The 15012-nt window shown below is 44.3% G+C and overlaps 1 protein-coding gene across 1 annotated transcript in view; it reads right to left on the bottom strand.

Moving 5' to 3' along the window:
- The window catches only part of ECHDC1 (ethylmalonyl-CoA decarboxylase 1), a 41735-nt gene extending 41282 nt beyond the window's left edge, over positions 1-453 (bottom strand). Inside the window, exon 1 of the mRNA XM_056342950.1 lies at positions 327-453. The gene's annotated coding sequence lies outside the window, so the exon portion shown is untranslated. The remainder of the gene's footprint in view (positions 1-326) is intronic.
- Between the last annotated feature and the right edge of the window lie 14559 nt (positions 454-15012).

Below are 15012 nucleotides of genomic sequence, written 5' to 3'. Positions count from 1 at the left end.
TTAGATCCAAGGTTGCTAAACACCACGTGAACAGTTCATTATGAATTTTGTTTCCTGCACCGGCAGCCTACGAAGCAAGCCCTGTGTTTCTATCCAAGCCAGTGTAATTAAAGATGCTAATTCATCTGCCATGCCAGAACAACGTCTCGCCTCAGGTTGAGAAGGGGTAGGCACCGCTGCCGGGAGGATCCAGCCTGGAACAGAGCAGCTGCTCCGGCCCCACTTGCTCTCCCTGGTGTTGCGCTGCCAGGAGAGACATTAATGGCCTACCCGTGCCACCACAAGGACAGACGCGGGCCCCCCATGTTCACATGTATCCACGTTACCTGCCAGCCCAAGCGCAAGCCCTTTCCCGCAGGCGTGCTCCCGGCCACTGCCTCCCCAGCTCCAGGTGCTGCTCACCTGTGCCCACGCTCTGGCAGCTGAGATAAAGTGCTGAGCCAGCTGCAAACTACCCCGGCATCAAAAGGGAGTAATTCTTAAGCTGTAATTTTTTGTAAACTTACAGCTGGCATAAAATGGCATCAACACACAGAGCCCTGCCCTCTCTGCCCTTCCCCAGCCCTTGGTTTTCCTCCTTGAAGGAACATACGCTGCCATGCCAGGAGTCAGGCCAAGGGAAATAAATGCTTGTTTCAATCCAGATCACTTTCTGTATTCAAAGCAATATGCAAATATGCGCCAGTCATTATTACTATGTCATTGTTAATACACATACATAAGATGACTCAGTTCTAAGTGTTTGTAGCATGGCTGAAAGACGTAACTGGAAATACATCTTCTCCACCTTTATTAAAGCTGGTTTTCAACCCAGCTGTCAATACATATGTCCTGATGTTGGTTGAGCTGATTAAACATTTTGATTGAACATGTAGAGGATTGCAATTAGTCATACATTTGGAAATAAAATATCTTTGCACTCTGAAAAGATATTTTCTATTTTGTATTCTTAAGAGAAACCTGTGATTATACGAAATATTCTAGTCCAGATGGCAATATCTTTATACAACGGAAAGATTCATTCCCTTACAAAATGCCCCCAGTATAAACAGAAGTATTGCAACAGGCAGGCTTGCCTCTTATTTTTTCTCTCGGGTTCACAGAGGAGACATTTTTTCCGGTAGGATTCAGTCCTGCATTTGTTTCTGGAAAACCTCAGTACCGAGTTAGAAATCTGTGTGAGTGAAGCAGCTCTCCACCAGGTCCTGCTCCAAGGCCTCCCTGCCTTTTTGAGCCAAGCAATGCCCGGACACATCCCAGCTAGGTCTGAAGCTGAGGAGATTGGTGGTGGCTGGAAGCTCGTAGTTTTCTAGGTAACATATTGCCACCTAGCAGCACTTAGCAGGAGTAGCACAAACCTGACCACTTCCATGAACCGCAGCTTGCCTCACTTTTGGTTTCATTGCATTGTATCGTATACGATGTGATGATTAGAATAAGATATACTCAGATTGCAGAATGAGAACTGCAGGAAAATGAACAGACAAATGGGATTCTCTCTAAAAACAGACACTAAATTTCCCTTATGGGTAGTAACCTTCAGCAAGATGGTAATGCTAGTCCCTGCATATTTCACTACAATAATAACAAAAAAAAAAAAAAAAAAGCACTATCCTTGAAAGTTTCTTATTCATTAAAATCATCCCACTGATTTCAGTAACACTTCCTCCTTGCACTGCTAAAGCACTGCTGCCCTAGGACAGTCAGGTCACCACCTGAATTATTTAGTATGTTCCCATTCCCTATCATTGACCCAGAAGCTGGTGACGGTGTACTGGCTAAAAGAGCAATGCTTCACTCTCAGATCCAAGGCTGCCAGACTGAAATATTGAATTCCGATAGATATAGAGCTCCCTGGTGCTATTTTTACAAACTCCTTTCAGAGCCATGGAACAAACTGATGACCGATCCAGGCTTAGATCTCAGAAATTACTCGATACTAACCAACACATAACTCCACAGTCAGTTCATAAAGGGTCACTTGACTGCAATTTTTAGGAGGCAAATATCATCAATTCTGTGTGGAAGTGTAACAGGCTAAAGGATGGCCTAATGCATGCTCCAAAGACTAGGTCTATAAAAAAAGCCCCCCAAAACACAGATACCTGCATTCTATTTCTAAATTTCTGACGTCTTTCTAAAATTTAGATTTCTGGACCCAAAATCATGATATTCAGTTTCTCCTCACAGTCTAACCCTCGAGGTTCCCAAATCCCATTGCTGCCTGGCAGCGGTGATTCATGGGAAGAGACAATTTATATCAGGCTAGCTAACAAGACTACCACCACAGCTGTCTCTCCTGTCCCCACTGCAGATATCTGAAATACCCCTGAGCTGCCGCAGCTTTCTAAACACAGCCCTGCATGTCAAGATAAATTTGATTTTGTTAGGCAGGGGCTGGCTGGGGACAGACAGTCACTGTGCATGCCTCAGGACTGCAACCTTATCAGGCACTCGTACGTCAGCCCATGAATTGAAGCTGCCAGTATGCAAGACTGGGGTTATTTCCTACACAATATTCAGTCACTGGACATGTCTGCAAAGGGGTCTGCTCTTCCCAGGTAGCTCCATACCCATCCCACCACCATGTGTTGATTTTATGTTCTCTGCCCATGTTGTTTAGAGGTCTCTTCCTGCAGGCCCAGTGAGAACCAACACAGCTGACCCCGGGCTCCACCAACACATGGCTGGAAGAGGAGGCAAAGAAACACCCGCCTCTCTAGCACAGCATGGGAAATGTCACCCAGATGGGCTGAATGCCCTCTTCTGCCCAAGCAGACCAGCTCATTTCTCTGGGGAAGGTGCTCTGACCAGCAGGCTGTGTGGTTGTATTCTGGGGAAGCTGAGGGAAAGGAGCCCTGGCCCCCATACCAAAAACTGTTTCACTGGGTATAGCATAATGAAATATTCATCAGGCTAGAGAGCAGGAAAGAGGTTCGGCATAACCACAGCTTGGTGTTTGCTCATACTTTCAGTGACCCAGCAAATACTGATGTATTTAAACGTTAGTGGCTACTTGAGTTGTTGCATGCTACATAGAGCAGTTTGAACACATAGGGTAAAGCATGTTCTTGCTCTGCAAAGTCCTTTGGTTACAGCTTGCCACTGGAAGAACGGGCTCAGTCCAGCCAAAAGGCCTGGCAGGCCCCTGCCAAGTGCTCCCACCTTTACATTTGGCTAGACATTAATTTTCTGGCAGGAGATGTATACAGTACAAAAATACGCTTGTGGGTGGTTTACTTTCCTACACAAGATAAGATCTGATTTCACAAGACTGCTCGATTTACAGTACAGCTTAAAATACCAGCTCATCTCCACTGAGGGGTGGTGGTCCCACACTTCTACCTCCTCCTTCCTGGGAGCGAGGACCAAGGGTGATCGCACAGTGAGCTGGGTGATGGCACAGTGAGCTGGCTGAGCTCACCGAACTGGCAGGAAACTGCTTTAGTACAGCAGCTGCTGGTTGTTTTGATTCCAGGGCTAAGGAACTGAATCAACCTGCCTTGCTACCAGGTGAGCCTCAGGGATACAAAACAGGAGAAAGAAGATGGAGGAAACCACAGGAGGGAAGGCCATTCCATTTTAGCAGCATTGAGCTATCAAATGGGCTCAGCTGTATTATTATTCTTCCTGACTCTCCCCATGGCGCTCAGGGCATTGCCAGTTGAGGAGAGGGAGTGGGTGAGAATTATGCATCCCAGGGCAAAGTTGAGAGATGTGTGAGTGGGTGCCCCTCTTTTGAGGGGGCGGTCACTGGGTCAGGAAATTGTACTGGAAAACCCAAACCTAAATCCCTTTGAAGATCCAGCTGTGTCTCCTCCCTCCTAGTATCTGTCCCCACCCTGTTCTATAAAACTTTCAGGAAAAAAAGGCATCGTGCCTTTTTCTCCAAGAGCATTTGAATCACACAGAAGTAGGCCAGGTGATAATTGCACAGCACATTGTAGTGCTGCTTAAATGTCAGCTGTTAATTAAAGCCTCTCCTGAAAATGGGCCATTAATTAGGGCAACTAACCAGTGAGTAGAAGCATTATTTCAACATTAGTACTGGAATTGTTAATTTTCATTTTCTGAGGTGTGTTTACTATTGAAAGAAAAACAACTGAAAAAAATTATAACTCCCTGAACTTATTGTTCTTTCTTTTAAAGACAGATTAAAATAAATATTCTGGCACAAGAATATTCACACGTACACAGATTGCAACAGGGAACATTTGAATATTAGGTCCAGATGTCTCTAGCAGTTGTATAACCTTGGTAGGAATGCTTAAATGCTGTAGATATTAAAATACAGCTCTGACCTGCGAAAACAGCCTGTTGTGGTACTTCACTTGTGTCTTTCTGTTCTTCAGAAAATGGCACTGTCTGCATGAATAATGTTACACAGACACAAAAGTGTTTGCTAAATCAGGGCCAGAAAATAAGGCATGTGTTTCCTTTGAAACTTTTCTAAACCACCATGAATTATTAGGGAGAATCATAGTATTGATAAAGTATCTAAGTGTTCCAGACTAAAGAGATATATATATGAGCCTTGCAACTCAACTGTCTTGCTTTTCATCTCTTTGGCCTGGATTCAGCAAAGCAATTAAGCCCCTAAACAGTCCCATAGATTTCGGTGACACATAAAGCAGTTGGCTGAATCAGGCTCGCTCTGCCTGCCAAGCCACATTCCTTCTGGCCTCACAGTGTACTGCAGGTTTTGGAAGAACAGTTCCAGTTGGTGTCAGTAGCTGTAACGTGAAATCACGGTAGGTGTTGGCACTTTCATGCCTGGTGCCTGTGCAGGAGATCCATCTATGAGAAACTCTGCAGAGGTCTGGCTCAAGATGCCAGCCTCTCCCAGCCGTGTTGCTGCATTTCGGTGGAGCGACGCTGAGCACAGGCAGCAGGCTCCAACCACCGCGTCTGCAGCAAGGGCAAGGCCTTCCTCTACAGAGCAGCCGTGGCTCTGTAGCTAAAGCGGAGCCAAGTGCGTGATTCGGGATGGATCTTTGGAAACCTGGCTGTTGATTGAGGAGAAGGCCCAGTATCGGCCGTGCCAGAGGGGCCTGCGCGGTGCGTGGGTGCGCACAGCCACTGGGACCAGCCGGGCAGGCAGGGAGCGGGCCCAGATGCTGGCTTGGGCACCCATCGGGCCGGCACTCTGCCTGCCAGCCCCTCGGCCCCGGCTCCTGTGGTCACTGGCTGCAGAAACACAGAATCCATGTCGGTTTTGTTCAATACGTGGGTCCAGTTCCCCTTCAGATGCGAGGAGATATTAAGTAGTTCCAGGTGAGATGGAAAATGCTGTGATGCGACATGAAGGTTGTTGCTGAATGAGAAGAATGGGAATATTTTCAGGTACCTTTTTTTCAGGTAGCTTTATTCCCTGCTTTCATCTGTCTTTTCATCGTTTCTCTTCCATCTTTTCTGGTCATCACTACTTTTTGCTTATGATATTTTTCTAGTTCACACTTCACACAGAAAAAGGAAATTGTGAGAATTTAGTGGTAGCAGGAGCTGCAGAGTGTTCCATTTTAAAAGCAGGGATGGTTTTATTTGTCTGAAGTACGCATTACGTAAGTGTATCACTTCCACAGCTGAAATATTCCAAAAGATGGATAATGAGGTTCTCAGCTGGGTCAGGGCAGAGCAGCTGGCTGAATCCTGTGGCGCCAGTTTCACTGGGGCTACTGGGCTTGACAAGGGAAAGCAGACCAAGGTTAGAGCTTATCTTGTTGTAGACCACATTAAATAGAAATACCAAGCATATAAAAATACTGTAATGGTAAAAGGGATAATTAATAAAAAGACTCTTCTGCCATCAGAGATTTCATGGTACTAAATCTAGATATTTTAACAGTACTGAAGAACCGTTAACGGTTGTGATCATGTCTCTGAAGTAGTTAATTTAGGAATAAATTCATTTGTACCTAAATGTTATTATTTATTTAATATTGTAAAACGCTGATTTTGTATATTTTTTTGGTTTTCACATTAAAATTCTTGAATATCTACTGTTCTTAAAGCCTTTAAAGTTTAACCAGACTCTACACTTTTCCTCCATTGAAAGCATAATCCTGTGCAGGTCTAATGTTCTAACTCATCACCCTTATTACAGTATCAAAATGTACTGCTTTTGTGGTTTAATTCAAAGCTAAAAGCAAATGCAGGGAGATTTGGAAGCAAAATAAAACCCTTAAGCTTCCTGTTATGTCACTCATCCTTCCTGTGCTGACCCATTTCCCCCCATCAACAGATGACAACTGGGCAAACAATGTACAAAATCTCAATTAACTGTATGGTTTTTTAAAATAAATAATTTCAGCCTAAAATAACACCTAATGGATAACACTTGAACATGAACATCTGTGAGTTAGCTTATCATTCTTGCTGTGTTTTCACTAGCAACACAGTCAGACCTTATTTTATTTAAGTTGATCTAGATAGGTGCATATTGCCAGATGGCCTAAAGTAACAGGGATGCAAAATCCCTGGACTATCAAAGGTAACCAGGGGACGGCAGGCTGGAGTCAGCCTGAGAGTAAATTTATGTGATCTGTGTCCCTGAGGCAGGGCTGCTCCTGCTTGCATTGGTTGTGCATAATCTGGTTGTACATTCAGACATATTTATTTCAGGATGCTGCTGTGGAATACATCTGAAAATATCACCAGCCTACCTCAACAAGAAATAACATAAAGAAATGAAAATAACACTTCATCGATTTTATCATTCTCTCGATCACCTTTCATATACATGGGAATAAAATAGTATCTAAAATATCAACAAAAACCTGAATCTTCACAGAATGCCTTTCTGTCTTTCTAGTGTTTAAACAACATGTACTTCCCAGTAATATACCAAGAAAACCAATTTTACAAGCTTTTAGCTGCTGAATCAAGTGAATAAATCACAATAATTTATTTAGTGCAGACAAATTTATTTTTCTGTTCCTATAAAGCTGGTGATGAGGTACCATGTCATCATTTGAATACGTGTTTAGCATTTCTGTTGGTTTTCCCTCTGCACTTGTTAGCCAGGCATTACTGGAAGGCTGGGTTGGCCAGCTCAGAGGGTAGATGGCCCACACGCGTGCATGTGTGCACAATGGCGCAGTGTTGAGCGCAGACCTCGGTGCACTTTCACAGGAAGGCAGAGGAGCTACATGAGCTGGTGGTGGGGGACGCTCTGCCCATGGGGTTGGGTGAACACCTCTGCTGAGAGGAAGCAAATATTCGTCATCGATAAAGACAATGGACACTGGCAAGGGGAGCATCCTACCTTTCCATTTACCTCTGCTTCTACAGAATGATGGATGGCTAGACACACATCCTTTATAGAATGCTTTGTAACACTAGGTATTGATATTATTCATCAAATGTGATCAGATGCTTGTGGCCATGTATATTTTAGCAGCGTCTAATCTGGCATGCTGTGCAGTATTCCATTTGCTGTTTCCTCATCCAGACAGGAAGACATGGGTAGGGAGCATAATCACATCTTTAAAAAAAACCCAAAACAAACAAAACAACTGCAAACAAAAATAACAGTAATGAATCTTTCTACAGACTTGACACAGAGATGCCGCATAAGGAATTAACCTCATCTCAAGCCCTAGGTTAAAATCCTCCTGGGAACCTGGTATCCAACCTGTCTGCAACTGTTTGGGAGCCTCAGAGCAGCTGCTGTGCTCTAAGTGTTACTGAGGGAGGACAGGAGACCCAGAAATTTCTTTCAGGATCCAGTGCATGAGACATGCTCTGTCTATCATGTGCCAGGTCACACAGCAAAGACCTCCTTAAGTAGCATCAGCACTCACATGTACTTGTGCCACTCCCCCAGCACTTCAGTCTCTTCCTCTGTTGCTCTCTGGTGCATCACAGGCATTTGTCAAACAGCTACAACACATCCTTACCAAGTAGAAGAGAGACCAAAGTACTGCCTGAAATGAATGGGATACAGGTCTTTGAGAGGAAGGTGGGAAAAGTGTTACACCAAAAATGCAGTGGCAGCTGGCTGATCCCATCTCTTGGTGGGCTCCAGTGCAGCTGACTGGTGGGTCCTTGCAGTGGTGCCCAGCTCCTGCTATGGGTCCTGACTGATTCAGAACCAGAAGCTGAGTCACTGCTTCTTACAAAGGTTTTTCTGAAGAGATAAAGGCTTTTTCCATGCTATAATAAGATCTGTCCTGCTATAACTTGTAAAGCCTTTGTCAATACAAGTTACTGATGCAAATAAGCTCTTCAATACAGGAAGATGGAGGGAGGGTTTATTGGCCTAGGAACATTTATTTCAAAAGACCTTTTTTTCAGGATTATTTTTTGTCAAATATGACAAATAAAATGTAGAAAACACTGTAAGTGTTTCAACAAAATTTTCTCTGCATTAGCTGTCATGTGAGCTCATTCCTTTTCCTGCCGTGCCCTGTCACCACATAACAGCCTGGAACTTCTCAGGTCCCTTATATACTACCGTGCCTCTACTCTGTACATTGCGTTTGAAGTGAAATCAATACTGTTTCAAACAGCACTGAAATTCCGTCTTAGTTTACTAAATTCTAATGTGTATCTAAGGCTGTAGGGTGAGAGAAGACAGCAGACCACAGCAAGACCAGCATTCATTACCGTCCACACTCCAAGCCCAGGAGACTTAGTCCTGGGACTGACTGAAAAGTTTTTTCTGTGAGTGAGAAAAACAAGGAGATGTACTTTCCTATGGATTTGTGCCTGCCTGGTGGCTCGTCTAGCTCCTCTGCAACAGCCCAGTGTTTCCCATAGGGCACCCCAAGGCAGAGGCAGCACACCCCAGTATGTGTGCTGGCTGGCAAGCTGCCAGTGCAGTGGGTGACCACTGCCAGAAAGAGGGAGTAGTGGTTGTTTTGCTTAACTTTCCCTTGAAGGGAAATTCATTTGAGTCCACTGACCTGATTTAAATGAAACTGTCAGGAATCTCATCACCTTTAGAGACCTGGAGACCTTGGTCAGACTTGGCTGACGTAGAGCAAAGGATTCAGAAACTGTAAGGGACATGACTGATGTACAGATCACATAATCCCACAGAACTAATTTTCAGGCTAAAAATCATAGCAATAAGTGTGATGTTCACACATAAATTGTATTTCTTATCTGGATTCTTTGGAGTCATTATGATAATTTGGATCACAGTTTTGAGACTGCTGAAGAAGGACTAAAAACAAACTTAAAATTAAAAAATGGATATTCTCACATAATTATTTTACTTATGTTTGGAAATTTTAACTGGCAAAATTCCTTTGAAATAAAATCCTTGGGTAGGTAAGGGTAAGTGCACATTAAAGTTTGCCTACCTCTAACAGATGCTGTAGGTTCAGGGAAATCCTGGTGGCCAAGCACCACCCCATTTTACAGGTAAGGATGTTTCTTTTGGGCTGACAACCTTGCTGGCAGTCCCTGAGGCTGCTGTCCTGCAGTCTGGTAGAGTGACAAATGTTCATGACTTCGAGGACTTCCTGATGCAATATTTGGTGCTGTGAGAGTAGGTCAGCTGCAAGGGTGGACCAGTAACCTGTAAAAGAAGGGGAAGCCTTGAAGTGAGCCAGATCACATGGAGTAGAAATTTTCTTTATGTGGTTTTGCCCCACTTCTACCCTTCTCTTCTTGATAACTGATCTAATTATGGCATTAGTTTTTCTCCTGGCTCCTGCAGTAAAGGAGGTTTGTCTGTCTTTGCTTCCATTTTTAAGCATAAAGAAGGTTTTGTATGACCCCACCTGTCCAAATGGCTGCTGCTAGTCTTAGCGCTTCAGCAAGCAAACACAAATTGTCAGACTACCTGATTACACTACTCTCTGAACATACATGGATTTGAATACATTACTTGTTTACAGCATAATAACTTCAGAGCTAATCACGACGCAGCGAAAGAAGCAAGGCCAAAGAATGGGGGCCATTAACACCTCTCAGTACATGTTGGCTTGGGCTACAGACTTGTGTCCTTGATGTGTTGGCCTGAAGTGACCACTAACTGTGGCTGAGGAACTAGAGACATCACAATAGTAGTTTCCCCACACTTGATAGCAGTGCTGCTGCAGTTTCTGTAGTACCCTACCTTCCTCTAGGAGCTCATTCCTAACCCAAGCCTCTTCCATCATGCTGGCACAAGGGCTTGTGCATCCAGATCACGAACCAAAATGATGTTTTGATTTGGCTGAAAAGTAGCATGGCCAAGGAAATGCAAGTTCACTTTCAGGCAGGTAAGTTCTCTGATCTAGTTCATTGTGTGACTGAGCATACAATGCTAGGCAAATGAAGGAAGGAAGTGCAGTATAGAAACAAGATGCCAAGGTGACAAGGAAGAAGAAGCCACTTCAGCAAGGTAGTAAAGGTCCGTGGAGCTATAACCCAGGCTGCTTTAGCAGAAACTATAATTGTGATCATTCCTACACCAAGTATTATCTCCTGCTTCAATAAGGTATAGACACACTAGCCCTTCTTGGCAGCTTTTCTGTCTTTTTAAAAATAAAATGTTTCAACAGTAATGTCTGTACAATGACACAACATAGCCAGGGTATACATCTGAGCTGTCGTAACAGAAGAAAAATAAAATTTCCTGTTTTCTCCATTCCCTAGTACGTTAATGTCTTTTTGACATTTCATCTGTATTGCCCTGTGCTCTGAGTTCCCTTTCCAGATCCAGTCAGACACATGAGGCTGCGTGTACCTTACAGCAGTTCACATCAGGAAACCTCTGCTTTTTCCTACACTGGCAACCAGATACACCAGATACTAACACCATTTTTGGTAAATACAGCTTTCCTCTGACATCAGACTTACACACATATGGCCTGCACTAAATCATGGGACTGCACACATACCTGTCACCTGCAAGCAGGATGAACTCAGAGATGAAATTTAATGTTGTAACAGGATCATCGGCCCAAGATGTTCAGGGCTCCCTGGCACACTTTCCCAGGATTTACAGCTCATGTGATATGGGTAGTTTAAGGAGTTTAGCTACCTTTTCTGGCTCTTCCAGGAACACAATGGCAATGGGGGAGCCTACAAACCAGGAGCAGTGGAGTTTTCATCCCCTCATTGTAATAACATTTATTTCTTTCCAAGGGGGCTGCTCCTCTCTTCTTGCCATATAAAGTCAAGACAGGAAGGAAGAAGGAGCAAGGCATTAATAACAATGGCAAGTTTATACAGTGAAGGCAGAAGGTAAGTGTCAGAAGAGTAACAAGAAGAAGGAGGAGGGAAGGCAGGCGGGTAAGGTGTTGTACACAGAGAGCTTACTTGGCCTCACCAAGACAGGAGACAACCAAATCTCTTAGCAAAGACAGTATTGGGTGGTCAATGCTTTTGACATGAAGCAGAAGGATCCCTTGGTGTGGCCATGCTTTTTGAGCTTTGCAGCTGCAGGGCTTGTGCTGATAGGTAGACACTGACTGTGTTGTATATCAAAGCTCAGGTGCCATCCTGCCTGGGGTGGCTGTATCACACAGGTCATAAACCATTTACTGAGGCTTGGGTGAGAAAACCAAAATTAATTTCTCTAGCCTGTAACGTTTCATGGTGACCCAGCTGGAGAAGAAACCAGGAAGCGATCCGTGTTATAGGTAGGCAGACAGATAGATAGATAGATAGATAAATAGATAGATAGATAGATAGATAGATAGATAGATAGATAGATAGATAGATAGATAGATAGATGTGTGTGTATACAAATGATACTGGTCCAGTTTGACCTCACCGTGCTGTTTGAAATAATGGTGTATTTTGATAATCTTTGACTACGTGCCTCAGCATAAAACAAGAATTATAGTTTTAGCAGCAAGACTACCCTACTCTGAAGAGACGTCTTTTGAGTTAAGGGTGGATGCTGAGACCAGACACAGAATTATTGTCCAAGGATATCCTTCAGCCTCAGGTTCAGGTTCTGCACTCAGTTTCTAGAGGAAAATGCAATGAGGGGCTCCATTTAGTCCCAGGGACTCAAAAGTCATAGAAACAGTGTGATTCATGGCAACATACACCATGCAGACTGGTCCCAGACTCAGCCTACATTTGTCCCAGCACAGGGGTGGAATTGTTCCTTCTTTTCCCAGCAAGAGTTGCTGCAGCCATGGCAGATGGGAGGCGAGCTTGCAGCATGGTGGCCTGCAGCACCTGGAGGCCACAAGCAGAGGCTGCAAGCTGTGGTGCCTCTGCTGCTACCTGGGACAACCTGGGACCTGGGTCTGGGACAGCCACTGGGTTTACTTTAAAACAAGTAATGGAGGAGCTGCTGGTTGTCTCAGAATCTCTTCCAGATTAAACAGTGCTATTAAACATTACTAGTAGTTATATATATTCCTGAAGTAACTGAGCAATACTGCAATAAAACAAAATGGATGTTTTCTTACAATAATAAGCCAATTCAAATTGCCTGTAGGATTAGACAAATGAGGAAACCCGATGTTTACAGCAGGACAGAGGAACATAGGGCAACATAGCTGGCACTTCAATGATATTAATGATACAACTCTGGGGAATCAATATGCATTTTAGTTTGGCCTGGTATTCACAAGACGGGCTCGACTTCAAGAAGCAACTAACATGAAGCCTTACACCTGAGGCTTACCTCAGAGAGGAGACTTCAGGGGTTGCAGCTTCTTGGTAGGAAAGCACTTCAGCTCCTTGTTTACTGCTGCCCTCACCTACCTGTGAGGGGTGGCCATGCTTCCTGCGGTGGAGATGCCAGTGTAATTGTACAGACAGGCAGGCCCTCACGTGTGTGCCGGGTGAGGGTGAGCAGGCAAGGCAGGCAGTTCATGCCTGCAGCACTTGTCTGCACGAGGGGAGGCAGGTGAGTGCATCACCTATGCCTTGGCTCGATTTTGTCATCCTTATGCCTGCGCCAGGAGGAGGTACCAGCATCTACACGGCCCTTTGTACCAGCGGAGAAGAAGTCATGATGTGAACGAGTTAATACCAGGGGAGAAATCTTTCATGCTTTCAAGCGAGAAAATAGACGCCCATTTTTTAAGTGCAGGGATGGAACGGGGAATTAACTATGGGAATAAATTCTAAGAGAACCAGCAGGTTTTTAGCTCTGGGTGTTCATTTGGCTCAAATGGCCTCCCATCAAATACCCAAATACCTACTCTCAGTGTAGGAATAAATGGATGAAATGCAATACCCTGTTTTGTTCAGGCAATCGAGTGAGATGGTTCCCAGTTTGTCCTGGTCTCGGAGTTTATAAATCAGTGTCCAGTACAAAGTGCCATCTTGAGTACACTGTGTTACAGAAGAGTAAATGCTCCCTGGGGATAAACCCAAGCATTTTAAAAAATATCAGTGTGGGCTGGGGAATATGTGATGACATAACCTAATCTTCAGTCAATGGCATCCCGAACTACAAAGTGTAACTGTCCCACGAAGCCTACGTACAGCTGCAGCTGACAGAGTGGGAACTGCCAGCTGTTTCTTTATAATCCAACAATCTAGTATCACACCCTGCAGCTGGCCTGCCTCCACTCCTGCCATCACAGGCAGGCAGCAGAAATTACATCACCGTCATTATAAAACGGCCTGGACACACTCATCAGGGAGAGGCAGATATGTGTCCGTCTCACTGTGATATAATCTAACACATACTCCGTAAATGTGTTTTCAGCTGTCTTGCAGGAGACTGTTTCCCAGCCCTGTTGTGGGAAGGAATCAGCTGCCTGCTGGCCACAAGCTGCTTTTCCAAGGTACTACATATATATATATAGAAGAGGTGACCAGCTCTGGCCGATAGCACAGGGAAGCTGGTGCTGCATAACCCTGCTGAAGTTAGCTTTTATTAGGGATTTGCAAAATGACCGTGGTTTGAGCAGCTGGTTCTACCATCCTAGATGGAGCTACCTCAGCCCAGCCTTGGCTTTTTCCTTAGTGATCCAGCTCCTCATGGTGCCTAAGTGATTTGACCAGAGAGGCTGACCAAAGAGCCAATTTTCTAACATTTTATGCAGAACACACATATCTGTCATTTTAAGCCTGGATTTTCCAAGCTGCCACATTAGGACCACATCCCAGTGCCTCTGTGTCTGCAGCTGTATTCAGTTAGTGACCTGAGAGACTTCCACTAACACACAGCGGCTACAAAGCACATTTCAGGATTATGGCCACTGTGTACCTGTGGTGCTACAAAACAGCTGCAGCAGACTGATGGATCTGACCAACACAGTAATCAAATACTTGTGAAACTGTGTGGGAGCAAATGGAATAGTGTAAAAACAATTGACTGTAGCCAGAGTTTTGTGGGAGAATTGAGGAAAAAATACTCTGCAGTGGCAAACACTGATGATATTTTGAAATTGCTCATCATGAAGTTCGGCTATTGCTCTGCAGATCTATGCCAGGGAATGGTCTATTCTCTTCCATACAGTTAGCAGGTAAATTAAAGAGGAAACTGCTACTATTTCAAGACTCGAAATGAAAAATAAAAGTGCTGGTTTGTTGCAGCAGCGTGAATTTACAGGGAGTCTCCAGACCAGGCTGTTGAAACACACATTTTTCATGTCAAAAGCAGACTTAGGCTCTGATTTTCCAAGGAGGAAAAATTGTAGTGGAAACGTGCCCCTTGCCTTGCCTGCAGTATGGAATGAAAGAAGTTAAATGTACAGATGCTATTCAGTGAAGCCCAGCTCTGCCTTTGTTAAAGGTGTTGCAAAGACTTCGATGGGAGGAGTGTTTTTCTGCTGTTAAATTACCACTATGACTCATCTGTAACCCCTGGTAGTTACTCTGACAGCTACACACTGACAGAAGAAAGTCTGCAAGAGAGGCTGAATGCCGCTCACAGGGCTCAAAGATGTGCTGGGGCTGAAGTAAAAACCAGAGCTTCAAACAGGAATTTCTGTGACATGACCCAAGAGCATTCCCTCCCCTCTCCAGGAAGTCTGGTTTCTTTTTCATCATGAACCTAAAAAACCTCAAGTGCATATTGATGCAGGGATCTGGCATTAAACTGAGGATAAAAGGGGAGAAGCAGAGTTATTTGCTGTACAGACTGATAGCTCCAAG

Source organism: Falco biarmicus, chromosome 6 (genome assembly GCF_023638135.1).
Source record: "Falco biarmicus isolate bFalBia1 chromosome 6, bFalBia1.pri, whole genome shotgun sequence".
In the NCBI taxonomy this organism is placed as follows: Eukaryota; Metazoa; Chordata; class Aves; order Falconiformes; family Falconidae; genus Falco; species Falco biarmicus.
The sequence above is the reverse complement of the archived record's forward strand: the minus strand, read 5'-3'. Positions and strand labels throughout refer to the sequence as shown.